Source organism: Eschrichtius robustus, chromosome 15, assembly GCF_028021215.1.
Source record: "Eschrichtius robustus isolate mEscRob2 chromosome 15, mEscRob2.pri, whole genome shotgun sequence".
NCBI classification, from domain to species: domain Eukaryota; kingdom Metazoa; phylum Chordata; class Mammalia; order Artiodactyla; family Eschrichtiidae; genus Eschrichtius; species Eschrichtius robustus.
This window is the reverse complement of record NC_090838.1, coordinates 92120673-92135522: the sequence shown is the minus strand read 5'-3', so window position 1 is coordinate 92135522 and position 14850 is coordinate 92120673.

Below are 14850 nucleotides of genomic sequence, written 5' to 3'. Positions count from 1 at the left end.
TCACTAGATGTGACTAGAAACGCTTCTCCTCAGTTGCACTGCACATTTGTGCCTCTCTTCCTCATCGTTTTCCTGACTCTAGGGGAACACGCAAGCCTGAAGGACCAAGTGAATTAACACCTACTGAACGCTGGCAGAAGACCTCAGACTTCCCAAAAGGCAAGAAACTCCCCATGTACCTGGCCGTGTGGCTGGCAGGGTCTTGGTGCTCTGGCTGGGTGTCAGGCCTGAGCCTCTGAGGTGGGAGAGCCGAGTTCAGGACATTGGTCCACCAGAGACCTCCTGGCCCCTCATAATATCAATCAGCGAGAGCTCTTCCAGAGATCTCCATCTCAACGCTAAGACCCAGCTTCACTCAACGACCAGCAAGCTCCAGTGCTGGACACCCCATGCCAAAAAACTAGTAAGACAGGAACACAATCCCACCCATTATCAGAGAGGCTGTCAAAAATCATAATAAGTTCACAGACACACCAAAACACACCACCAGACGCAGTCCTGCCCACCAGAAAGACAAGGTCCAGTCCAACCCCCCAGAACACAGGCACCAGTCTCCTTCACCAGGAAGCCTACACAACCCACTGAATCAACCTTACCCACTGGGGGCAGACACCAAAAACAACAGGAACTACAAACCTGCAGCCTGTGAAAAGGAGACCCCAAACACAGTAAGTTAAGCAAAATAAGAAGGCAGAGAAATACACAGAAGATGAAGGAGCAAGGTAAAAACCCACCAGACCAAACAAATGAAGACGAAATAGGCAGTCTACCTGAAAAAGAATTCAGAGTAATGATAGTAAAGATTATCCAAAATCTTGGAAATAGAATGGAGAAAATACAAGAAACGGTTAACAAGGACCTAGAAGAAATAAAGAACAAACAAACAATGATGAACAACACAATAAATGAAATTAAAAATTCTCTAGAAGGAATCAATAGCAGAATAACTGAGGCAGAAGAACCTATAAGTGACCTGAAAGATAAAATAGTGGCAATAACTATCGCAGAGCAGAATAAAGAAAAAAGAATGAAAAGAACTGAGGACAGTCTCAGAGACCTCTGGGACAACATTAAATGCACCAACATTTGAATTATAGGGGTCCCAGGAGAAGAAGAGAAAAAGAAAGGGACTGGGAAGATATTTGAAGAAATTATAGTTGAAAACTTCCCTAACATGGGAACAGAAATAGTCAATCAAGTCCAAGAAGCACAGAGAGGACCATACAGGATAAATCCAAGGAGAAACACACTAAGACACATATTAATCCAGCTATGAAAAATTAAATACAAAGAAAAAAAATTAAAAGCAGCAAGGGAAAGGCAACAAATAACATACAAGGGAATCCCCATAAGGTTAACAGCTGATCTTTCAGCAGAAACTCTGCAAGCCAGAAGGGTGTGGCAGGACATATTTAAAGTGATGAAAGGGAAAAACCTACAGCCAAGATTACTCTACAAAGCAAGGATATCATTCAGATTCAACAGAGAAATTAAAATCTTTACAGACAAGCAAAAGCTAAGAGAATTCAGCACCACCAAACCAGCTTTACAACAAATGCTAAAGGAACTTCTCTAGGTAGGAAACACAAGAGAAGGAAAAGACCTACAGTAACAAACCCAAAATAATTAAGAAAATGGTAATAGGAACATACATATTAATAATTACCTTAAATGTATATGGATTAAATGCTCTAACCAAAAGACATAGACTGGCTGAATGGATACAAAAACAAGACCCATTTATATGCTGTCTACAAGAGACCTACTTCAGACCTAGGGACACATACAGACTGGAAGTGAGGGGATGGAAAAAGATATTCCATACAAATGGAAATCAAAAGAAAGCTGGAGTAGCAATTCTCATATCAGACAAAATAGACTTTAAAATAAAGACTATTCCAAGAGCCAAAGAAGGACACTACATAATGATCAAGGGATCAATCCAAGAAGAAGATATAACAATTGTAAATGTTTATGCACCCAACAAAGGAGCACCTCAATACATAAGGCAAAAGCTAACAGCCATAAAAGGGGAAATCGACAGTAACACAATAATATTAGGGAACTTTAACACCCCACTTTCACCAATGGACAGATCATCCAAAATGAAAATAAGTAAGGGAACTCAAGCTTTAAATGACATATTAAACAAGATGGACTTAACTGATGTTTATAGGACATTCCATCCAAAATGAAAAGAATACACTTTCTTCTCAAGTGCTCATGGAACATTCTCCAGGATAGATCATATCTTGGGTCACAAATCAAGCCTCGGTAAATTTAAGAAAATTGAAATCATATCAAGTATCTTTTCCGACTACAACACTATGAGACTAGATATCAATTACAGGAAAATAACTGTAAAAAATACAAACACATTGAGGCTAAACGATACACTACTAAATAACCAAGAGATCACTGAAGAAATCAAAAAATACCTAGAAACAAATGACAGTGAAAACACAATGACCCAAAACCTATGGGATTCAGGAAAAGCAGTTCTAAGAGGGAAGTTTATAGCAATACAATCTTACTTCAAGAAACAAGAAACAACTCAAATAAACAACCTAACCTTACACCTAAAGCAATTAGAGAAAGAAGAACAAAAAAACCCCCCAAAGTTAGCAGAAGGAAAGAAATCATAAAGATCAGATCAGAAATAAATGAAAAAGAAATGACGGAAATGATGGCAAAGATCAATGAAACTAAAAGCTGGTTCTTTGAGAAGATAAACAAAATTGATAAACCATTACCCAGACTCATCAAGAAAAAAAGGGACAAGACTAAAATCAATAGAATTAGAAATGAAAAAGGAGAAGTAACAACTGACAGTGCAGAAAAACAAAGAATCATGAGCGATTACTACAAGCAACTATATGCGAATAAAATGGACAACCTGGAAGAAATGGACAAATTCTTAGAAAACCACAACCTTCTGAGACTGAACTAGGAAGAAATAGAAAATATAAATAAAGCTGTGCCCTAGGCATCACTGTGGAAAGATGCTAATGACCATACAACCCAAAAGGGGAACCCCAACCTGATTTTCTTTTATTCTTTCTGATGAAACTGCATTTGGAATAGTCTGGTAAGAAAAGATAGTTTTGATATTGTATAAGAAGCTTGAATGATGTGTTTCTGACTCATTGAAACCTTGGAACCAGAATCACACGCATAGCTATTATATAGGAAGGATCTTGTAAGTTTTGAATGTGTGTAGAAGGCTAATTGAAAATCTAGCTGTAGGTTAAATTTCAGGTGGGGTAATATTTTCTTCTACTTTTTTTGGTCAGTGTTATCAGCTTTCCTTGTTTACAGGTAATAAATATTTCCTGAAGAGATTTTTTTACCTGTACTTATGTTCATTACTAAGACAAAGTATGTGTACCTATAATGTTAGGATAAGATTAGAAACAATGAGATGAAATAGCCTTTGGGTTTGGATAGCCTTAGGAAAACGTGGATAGCTTTGGAAACATTTCGATAGGCTTCTGAACAGTGGGGTAGCCGCTTAGAGAGAGTAGGACAGCAATAGGAACACCGGCTTAACCTTAGGGGTATTTGGATAGACTTAAGAATAGTGGGATAGTTTGGGGAACATTGGGATAGGCTTAGCCAGCTGAGGCTGAGAGATTAACCTTTTACTGAACCAGTGTGGTCAGGAGAATCCACAATTCTGATATGGTTTGACCCTTTCTTGTAATGAAGTTGGGCATTTTACAAAAGGGAATTCTTTCCTCCAAATTTAATAGACACAACCCCACAGTGCGTGGTAGGTCACCACTAGTTAGATGATGAAACTGATTGATTTATTTGGTTTAGCATTTTAGCTGTTTAGCAGTAATTACTAGACATAACCAGATTACTTTAATGGTGATATAAAGTAAATGATTAGAGTTGGCACATAAGGAAAAATTGTGTATGAAGCTGTGTGCTGACTTTTCATGTATTAGCAACATTAAGAAGTAAGTATCAACCGACTGATTTCAATAATAAGGAAATAAAAAGATGACAACTCACTGCCTGTTACAGAGGAATAAATAAAAAGTGCAGGGTTATAACTCAATTTTTCTTACTCCCAGGCCAACAGTCATAACTCCTGGCCCACTTACCTTTCTCTTAGGCAAGTAAAAGTAACGGGGAAAAAACTAAATATAGAGCAAAACAACGTAATAAATGAAACTGGCACATCTAGGCATCCACTGGGAAGAAAATAAAACTGTACTCATGCGTTAACACCATGTAAAAAGAAATTCGAGGTTAATTAAAGCTTCATGTATAATAAAAGTAAAGAAGTGAAAACCCTTGTGAGAAAATCTAGGAGAATATTTGCATAATCAAGATCGTGGATGGGTGGGAAGAACTTTCCAACTGAAGCTGAAAACTCAAAGCTACCTATACAAGGTATTTCCCTTGTCAAAATTTAATAGAAAAGATAAATAATAGGTTTTTTAAAACTACAGAAAAAAGGGAAGGCTAATATTTATAATACTTAGTTCTTAAAATAAAAACAAAACAAAAACAACACGATAGAAAAATGGGGAAAGGATATGTCTGTATGCAACACAAGAATTAAGCCCATACCAGTAGGCATGGCTCTTCAAAGTAATGCAACAGACATCATTTTATCCTCTATCAAACAAGCAAAAAAAAACATGTTAAACACCTGAAGCTGATAGGGGTGTAAGGAGCATGACACCTTGTTGGTGGAAACTGAAGGTGTCAGAATACTTTGGAAAGCAAAAATCAGTGTTGGGTGTCTACTAGAGAAACACAACTCCTTTAGGTCAAAAAGTTAAACGTATATGGTCATCTATTGTACTATTGTTTATGGAATAATTCATAGTATATCAGTGGCAAGAATGTTATTCAGAATTCAAAAGAAATAATTAGGCATAAATTATTATTTGTGAGTGCAGGAAGCAATTACTGAGTGTGAAAAGCAAAATGCTGAGAAGTATGTATAATATGATTTAATTTTGTAATGTGTACATGTATCTACACATATGTATGTATTAGATAGCCATGTAAACATGGAACCATGAACAAATACCTCTTAGAGTTTCATATTTGTTGCTTGGAGTGATTTGTGGGTAGAAGGGTAAGAATGCAAGAGATATGGGTAAAAGAGAGAGAAACCAAACAATAACAATGCATAAAAAAGAGGATAAAAATGACTTAAGAAGAAGAAAAGCATATATAAGTTCACATTTTTATATTAATGTAAAATTAGGAACTCCAGAAAATACCCAGTTGTAGTTCATCAGTAAGAAAAGTACTTTCTCATCACATAAATCCCTTTGTAAATCTTAAATTTTAAGCTACCTGTCTTTTCCCCCATCTGTGTTTCATAAATGCAGATTCTGTCTTTTATGTCTTGTCTTTTTGCCTTCACTAAAATTTCGCAGTTTTACTAATGGCCTTTCAAGTTTCCCTGAGCCATAGTTACTTGCTCTGTCTTTAATTTCCTTGCCTTCTGTCAGGTCTGTGTTATGGCATTTGCCATGATCTGCTTTATTTGTCTTACTTATGTTTTTTAGGATAAAGGTTCATCTATATCACAGGATATCTACCATAAGACTTTTCAGTAGAATTTGGCACTTTGCATATAGTAAAAGTATAATAAATTGTCATTCCAAGATTCATTAACATATTCAACAAATATTTAACAATTACATGCAAAATTCTGGCTATATATTGTGGGTATTATAGAGAAAAACATGGAATTTTTGGAAGAATAGTGCCATGAAGATGTCTACTCTTTATTAATTTGATTCATAAGAACCAAACCATTCATCATAATGAATTAACACGTTGCTTTAAAATTTTATATTTTGTAGCTCAGAAAAATTTACCAGCTATACAGCTATATATATGTATGTGTACACATAGATATGTGCATGAGAACATGAGATAATTTGTATAGTATTTTCCAAATCATTAATGTATGTCTTAAAGATTAAAGAGATTTGTGTGTGAAGTGATTGGATCTCTATGGTAGAAATATGCAAGACCGGTTTTGTAAAAGCTCATTAAAATCAAAATGCAAGGAATGAAAAAATAGCTTTAATTAGCCAGTATGGATTTCCCAATATTTTGTTTGATAATATTAGAAATTTTATTTGGCTAGGGAATAGCAGTTGTTTTGAATTATGCACTCTTCTGAATCAAGACACTGGTTTAATGAGGTGTTAGCTCATGAAGGATTGATACAAGTTTATAGACTGTAGAGGATTACCATTAGGTAATGTTCAGTGAAAACTGTAATTTAACAGACACAAAAACAAAGCATAATTTTGCAAGTACCTTTCAGAGAAGACTGTCTAAATAGTGAGCATACCTAAGTTTACCGTAACTTCAGTTACTCCCAACTAGCTGTGGAAAAGAGGGTGAGTTGGAAAATACAGAAGATGACCATCTACTTGCAAAAATAATTTCACAAAACAATGATTTGTAGATAAACTTTTTATAAATCTGGTAACAGTTTCTCCTATAGCTTTTCTTGGCTCAAGAAGATACATGAGTTACTTTTTCACCGTATGTACCTTACAGTAAATTATTTGCATTGTGTCCTCTGAAGAAATAGAGAATTTAGTCTCCTCTTCAATTCCTTACCTCACCCACTTAACGCTGTTACCTTTGAGGAGATCTGTCAGTTCCATGTGCGGTAGAGGGCTCAAAAAACACCTGCAGCTGTCTTCGCCTCTAATTGGTTGGTGGAGATGACATAATACAAACTAAGGTGAACAAGAACAGGGTCCGTGCTAACTAACTGCTGGCATTGGGGGACAAATACTCTCAGGTCTAGTCCTCCATTAAAGAGCTTGTCAGACACAGAATCCTGACCCCAGGGCTCGGGTCCCAGGGAAGAGGCTCGTGTGAGCAGCCTGCTGAGAAATCTTTTCAGCAATAGCAACGACTTCTATTGAGGCTCTTTACCGTTTTTCTGCATCATTAACTAAGAAAACGCATAGAGTAAAAAAGATCTCATTTGGGTAGGCTGAAGTGAATCAGGACCAGGAGTTTGGAGTGGTTCCTAAATGTCCAACACTATTCTAAGAATTTTGTATAAATCATCTCATTTAATTTATATTTAGCCTGTGAAGCACATGCCACTAATTTAACTGTTTCAGAAATGAGTAAACTGAGTCAGAAACATTAAGTTGCCTACTGAAAGTGACACAGCTGATATGATGGAGTCAGAGGAAAGGCTTTAAGGCCAGGAGGGCTAATTCTAGAGGCTGCAGTCCAGACTTCTGTGAAATAATTGCTAATATTTATAGAATGCTTTCTGTATGTCACATGCTGTCCTAAGAGCAGTGCACGTGGTAACTCACCGTATCCAGGCAGCATTTTCTGAGTTGGTGCCTACAAAAGACGGAATTAAAGCAGTGAGGTGCTCCCAGGCTGCACATTTGCCATTATTTGATGAGCTCATTTATCCCCCTAAATCTACATAAACACAAACCCAAGTCTCATGGCAAGAATCTGGGGGGAAAGCATTTACAGAGCACAGTTTTCAGAGTGAGAGAGTGTTGGGTTTGAATCCTAACTTTGGCAAGTGCCAGCTGACTGTATGTAACTTATATATGACTTTGTATAACTTAAACTCTGTAAATAGTATATGTATCAGTACAATGGACTTAACACCTACTTTCAAACCTGGAATAGCAACATGATGCAATAAACGTGAATCACCTCACGCAGAGTTGGACAACAGAGACATTGCAAATGATTATCTTTACTTGTAATAGAGGGAAAACGTGGATCATTGTTTAGGTATAAGGTGTGTTATTTGTTCTTATCTCTCCCTAAATTCTGTTTCTGGAGATTCAGTAGTTCAAAACTGAATAAAATGATAATGGCAACTTGTATTCTATTTTGTTGGAGCCCAGTCTAGGTGATATGACATGACATTGAGGTCTTGTAAGAAACATGATGACTAAACCTTTGGGAAGAGATAACTAAAACTGTGGAACAGTTGGACATCCTCAATTTCACAGTGAACCCCTCAATTTCACACAGTTAAACCTTCAATGCTATTTTCATTTCAGCTATGAAAGGCGCATTGCTATACTTCCTAATCTCAGGTGTTAGTAATCTTACTTATATTTTATTTTCCTCGAAAAAAAATCTCAAAATATATACAGATATTTAGTATTATCAACTCCATAAAGAAGAAAAGAAAAATCCCCTTTTTGAAAAATATTCCAAGGTTACTAATGGTAATCTTCCATGTTAATTTATTCATTTTACAGAAATAGGAAGTAACTAGCTTGCCCAGCATCAATAAGACATGATTCAATTTTAATTATCTTTCCAAAAATATGCCTAAATGAACATTTGGGGGATGGTAATTAAACAGTTACAATGTGAAATAATGTCAATTAGACATACTATGTCTTCATTTTCTAACACTTTTGTTGAGCGTTATTTTGTGAGTTGCCTATAATTTGGAATAGAAATTGTTATCAATAAAGACACGCCATCAATCTCACCATGACAATCATTAGGATATATTTGCCCTTTAAGGGCATTCATTCTGATTCTCTTCATTTTGTTCAACAATAGATGTCAATAACTTACACATGTTTAATGAATATTATTACAAGACTTCTTTTATTATTGAATTAGAGAAGTCTTTGGGGGAAATTTTGCTTTGATGTATTTTATTTTGTTTGTATTAAACAACATGAAATTAATACGAGTTTGACTACTCTTAGAAGATGGATAGACATATAGAATACATAGTTTCATGGTGGTTATATACTAATGACTATTTACGTATTGGAAATTAATAAAATGACTGATACATGCATTCATGATTCCATAATATGAAATGTTCTTTCATCCATTTTTTAAAAACATAGCTTAAGATAGATTAATTTTTAAAATTAGGACATATTTTTTAAAATTTGCTATCTCTAATGCATTTGCTGCCTTCAATGTTTTTTCTTTTCCTTAATTTTAACACAATGATCATTTCCTAAATTATTGGGGTTAGTTTTTGCTGCATGTAATATCAGGTGATTATTACCTTCATAAATCAGTTAAATTTATTATCATTTGAGGACCAGACAAGAGCTTTATTAATGATAAAGCCATCAAAGAGAAATATAAGGGAAAAAAGAGAATAAGATATTTTCATTCAAAATAACTTTTAGCTATAATCAACAGATCAGAGATTAAAGGAGGTGTCTTTTTAACAGTAAAATAAAGATCACTCAAAAGAAAACTGTGTTCAAATTCAAGAGGCTACACTACCATAAATCCTACCCTTTTTGTGGAAAAAGGGAACAATAAGGAAACTATGTTTTTCTTTAGGTCACTTGCCGGGAAATTCATACAATGAAGAATGCTGGTCTTGGGGCAAAGGCAATGCTAATTCTCTACCTTCTGTTATAGTTAGGAATTTAGGTGCTTTCTGACTCTTCCTCCTTCTCCCTTTCTTATTCTCTCTAGACTGAGTTCTTTGATGTTCTGGAAAATGTCTTATACACCATTTATATCCACAGCTTCTAGCAAAACACTTGACAAATAATAAGCTTTCAGCAATTTATTTCAATTTTTATTTTTTTATGAATGATGGGTATGAGAGTAGAACTCATTGCAAATGTACATGATCTGAACAGATTGGAATAATGATCTTTCTTTTCTGTCTTGGATATCTAGAATCATAGCTCTTCGGGGGAAAAAAATCCCCAAAATTTCTAACCTAAAATCTAAATAAACAGGAACATGTAGGTTTCAGGAAGAAGAGAAATCCACCATGGATGTTGGAAGAATAAAGTGGTTTTCTATAAAGTCTGTCCTATAAAAAGTTTACAAAAATTTAGGTGATCCAATCTTTGAAAGTTATTTTTGATTTTTTTAGATTTTGAGGTTCTGGTAAAAGAAGAAGGCGGGGTGGGGAGGAGAAAAAATTCACCTTTATCAGTATTCTTTTATAACCCACTGGAACATATTAGTCCAATGACTTTTAAATACCCAGAGAGATATCTTCATTGGTTAATTGGTTAATCCTCAGTGGATAATCCTTACTGCTGCCACATTTTTGGTTCTACAGGTGAAGACATTTGAATTTTCTGGTACTATTTCACAGTTATAAATTGCTCGTATTTATCTGATATCACTGTCTAAAGAATTGAATGAATACTGTACTTAGCACAGTGCTTGCATTTTGTTCATTCACTCAACAATTATTTTATCACTAAGTATGTGACAGGCGATGTTCTAGAGGCTAAAGTATAGCAGTGCAATGAGTAAGGGGATGAAGTTTACTGACAGGATTCATATTCTGCCAATTTAGGACCCCAGATTCCTTATCCCTTACCATTTAATATGATTAATTCATCAAAACATTATTTGGCTTTTGGATGGTAAACCAATCTTCTATTCCTTGGATAAACCCTGTACAGACATGATGTATAATCCTCTTTATGTGTTGCTGGGTCCTCTTTGCTAGTATTTGTTGAGAATGTCTACATATATGTTAAGAGATTTTCTATATTTGTTCTTTCTATATTTGTATGAGGTCTGTAATTTTCTCCTCATGTGATACCTTCATCTGATTTTCGTATTAGGCAATTATGGCCTCAGAATGAGTTGGAAAGTATTCCCTCCTTTTCTACTCTTTAGAAGAGTTTGTAAATATACTATTAATTTTCCTTTATACGCTTTGTAAGTCTGTCAGATTTTCTGTTTCTTCTTGAGTGAGTTTTAGTAGTTTGTCTTTCTAGGAATTAATTCATTCTGTTTAATATTCATTTAACATCAATTTTAACATCGTTATTCATGTTATTCTCCTATAATCTTTTTAAAGTTTTCATTGCGTCATTAGTAATGTTGCCTCATTTATTCCTGATATTTGCAATTTCACTTTCTTTTCTCTCTCTCTCTTTTTCCTTCTTGGACTCTCTGTCTAAAAGTTTGCCAATATTGTCGATCTTTTCAAAGAACTGACTTTTGATCTTTTGATGACCTCTGTCGTTTACTATTCTTTATTTTAATAATTTCTGCTCTCATATTTATTATGTATTTTCTTCTACTTGCCTTAGGTTTACTTTTCTTTTTTTCAAGGACTCAAGGAAGAAAGTTAGTTTATTGATCTGAAACCTTTCTTGTTTTATAATGTTACCATTTAGAGCTATACATTTCCCTGAGCATTGCTTTAGATGAACTTAAGTATTGGTATGTTGTTTCTTCGTTTTGATTTATCTCAAAGTATTTGTTAATCATCTCATTTCTTCCTCTATCCGCTTGTCATTTAGGAGGTATTGTTTAATTTTTGCATATTTGTGAATTACTCAAATTTCTCAATACTGTGTACTTCTATTTCACTCCATTGTGGTTGAAGAACATGCTTTCAATTCTTTTAAATGTATTGAAATTTGTTTTATGGCCTAGGATATAGTCTTTACTGGAGAATGTTCCATATGCAGTTGAAAAAAATGTATATTCTGTTGTTGGGTAAAATATTCTATATATGTCTCTTTGGTCTAGTTGTATTATAGTACTGCTCAAGTCTTCTATTTTCTTTTCATCTTTTACCCAATTTTTATCTTAGTTCTTGAAAATTGGGTATTGAAGTTTCCAAACATGATTTTTGATTGTCCAATTCTCCTTCAAATCTGTCAGATTTTGCTTTATGTAATTGAGGACTGTGGCGTGACGTGCACATATGTTTATTAATTATTATAACTTCCTCATGTATTGACCTTCTCATCATTATAAATTGAATATTTCTACTAATAATAACATATGTCTTTTAAAGTCTATTTTTTCCTGATACTATTATAGCTACTCCAACTTTTTTATGGTTGCTATTTGCATGATATAGGGGACTGAATAATGGTTATTCAAAGATATCAGCACCTAATCCCTGAAACCTGTAAATGTTACCTTGGCAAAACAAAGGTCTTTGCAGACATGAGTAAGTTAAGGAATTTGACAGGAGGAGGTTATCCTGCATTATAAAGGTAGGACCCTAAATCCGATCACAAAGAGAGAGACAAAGGAAGACTTGGCACACAAGAAGTAGCAGGGGTGGCAATGTGACCACAGAGGCAGGAATAGCGGTTATGTGACTAAAAGGCAAAAGAAGGTTAGCCGCCACCAAAGCCAGAAGAGGCAAAGAACAGATTCTACCACGCTGTCTCCGTTAGGACTACAGCCTAACACCTGGATTTCATCTCAGTAAAACTTATCTGAGACGCTGACTTCCAGAAACGGGAGAAAATAAATTTGTGTTGTTTAGTCAATTTGCGATAATCTGTTATGGCAGCCACTGGAAACTGACACACTTGATATTTCCCATCCTTTGGTTCAATCCATTTGAATATTTGAATCTAAAGTTTATCTCATAGTAGACAGCATATAATTGGATCTTGGATTTTTTGGCAATCTGAAAAACTTTATCTTGAAAATACAAATCATCAAAATTAATGGGATACAGTGAAAGCCGTGCTTATAGGGATTTTTATAACATTGAATAAATATATTAAAAAGGAAAAATATCTAGAACAATAACATAAGCTTCCACACCTACCTTTTCTATTTTGTTGCTGAGATTTTTCTAATTTTTCATTTGTTTCAAGAGACTAATTGATTGTTGGAACATTTTTATGATGATTGTTTAAAATCCTTCCTAGATAATTCCAACATCAGTTGAGTAACTTTCCTCTTAAATGTGATCTTCTTGGCTCTTGGTATGGCAGGTGAATTTTTAATTGTATTAACAGACATTTGAATTGTTGTGTAAGGGAGTCCCTAAGTCCAATGTGCATCTTTTATTTTAGAGGCAGTCACTGTGTTATGTTTAGCCCTCAGATCTTGGCCTGCTTTTACAGGTTGTGGTTTTAATGACCACTTGCTTTTCAGAGGCTTTGAGGTGTTATTCTGGTCTGTTCCCTTTATTGTTTGCTGCTCAGGTTCTCTCTTGCCACTGGTGCTGCTCGAGGTGGCAGAGAACCCCCAGGTGAGGAGCCAGGTGCTTCTAAGTGCGGGATGGGAGTGTCTGGCTCATGGGTGCTTCCCAGGTTGGGTTGCTTGTTGCCTTTTTCCTCTGCCTTCCCAATGTTTCTCGGTGGTGAAGGAGAGTCTCAGGGCTAGCGGAGAAGAACTCTTCCCTAGGTCTTTTACTGCCAGCAGGGCTCACAATTGACGACCCTGGGTTTAGTGCTGATGGGATCTCTTGATTTTGTCAGTTGGTCCCCCATTCAATCACGGGAAGAATGATTCCTGTAATGGGGCCCCATTACGCGTCTAGGTTGGAGTTCAGACAATGTCAGGCCTGAGTCACTTCCTTCTATTGGATAGGTTTATGTGATACCCTGCCACTGTGAGGTACTTCCAGTGCCAAAGTCCCTAACATCTTTCTTTTACTCTTTCCTTTCTTCAGAGTTCCCCTTGGTTGCTTCTTGCATTATTTTCTGGGTTTAAAATGATATATAGTCAGTGGGGAAAGCAGGAAGTAAAATGTCTACGCCAGCATGTCCAGAGCAGAAATCTCCACATATGCAAGTTTTGATTTCTAATAGTTACATTAAAAAAAGTAAACAGGTAAAATCAATTTTATTAATATATTTTATTTAACACAGTATATTATTTCAATGTGTAACTACTACATCAGTTGATATATTTTGCATTGTTGTGTTTTCCATAGTATTCTAAAGCCAGTGTGTGTTTTACCCTTGCAGCTCATCTCAATTCATACCGGTCTCATTCCATGTATTCAATGACATCGTGTTGAGAGTAACCAGCATATTGGACAGTACAGTTCGAGACCCTTCAATATATTATATGCACAGTAATGTGATAATCATCTTTTTTTTTTTAATCTGATAATATCTCTGCCTGTTTAAAACCCTTCAAAGACCTTCCAGTATACAGAGAAAAAAATCCCCAAATTCTGAATCATACCATCCAAGACATGGAGTGATGCAACTATTCCTCATTCTTTTTGCTGCTAATTCTTTCCAACCATTCAGATTTTAGCTTAATTGTCACATCCTCAGGAAAGCCATTCCCAATGCCCAAACTAAGCCAGGTCTCCCTGTTAATACCTCCTGACACACACTATGCTTTTTCTGTGTAGTCCTTATCACAAATTTATATACTATCCTTAATGATGTAACTGTTTGTTGATTATATTCCATTTTGCACTGTATGCTCTGTGAAAGCTGAATCTTATCTCTCTTATCACTACTGTATTCCCAGTGTCAAACGCGATACCCGTTATTCAAATGAATACATGAATCTCACTAATTCAAATGTGGAAGCTGAAAGCTAAAATCTTTTTCTAAAAATTATAATCACAGAATTTGAAAATGGTTACTTTTGAAATTCATAGGGAATATTTTAAAATTATTATTCAAAACATACTAGCTCATTCCTTGTTTTATGAAACCTTGAAGTGGACATGAAATGCTTATTTGGTACTCTATCCTATGTTCATAATCCCAAATGTTATGTCTCTAAATATTATGTGTAATAGAAATATAAAATGGATTCCCAGCATGGACCTATAAATAGTGTCTTGCTGATGGGATTTCTTGACTTTATTAACTGGTCTCCCTTTCAATCACAGGAAGGAAGGAATGCTTACTAATATTGGGTAATAATCAGAAATTAAGAAGATTACATTTGTGGCTTTGTTCTTGTGTTCTCTTTCATTGGTGAACTGGGATATGATGATTGAAACCATATTAAAGAACTCCTAGAAAGAATACAAGCAATATCATCTGTTTATAGAATCGCAACTTTTTTTCAACCATGACCCCTAAATAGTTCCTCATCTGTTCTGCCCTTTGTACTGTTTCTGGCAGCTTCTAGAATTCCACAATACAGGGA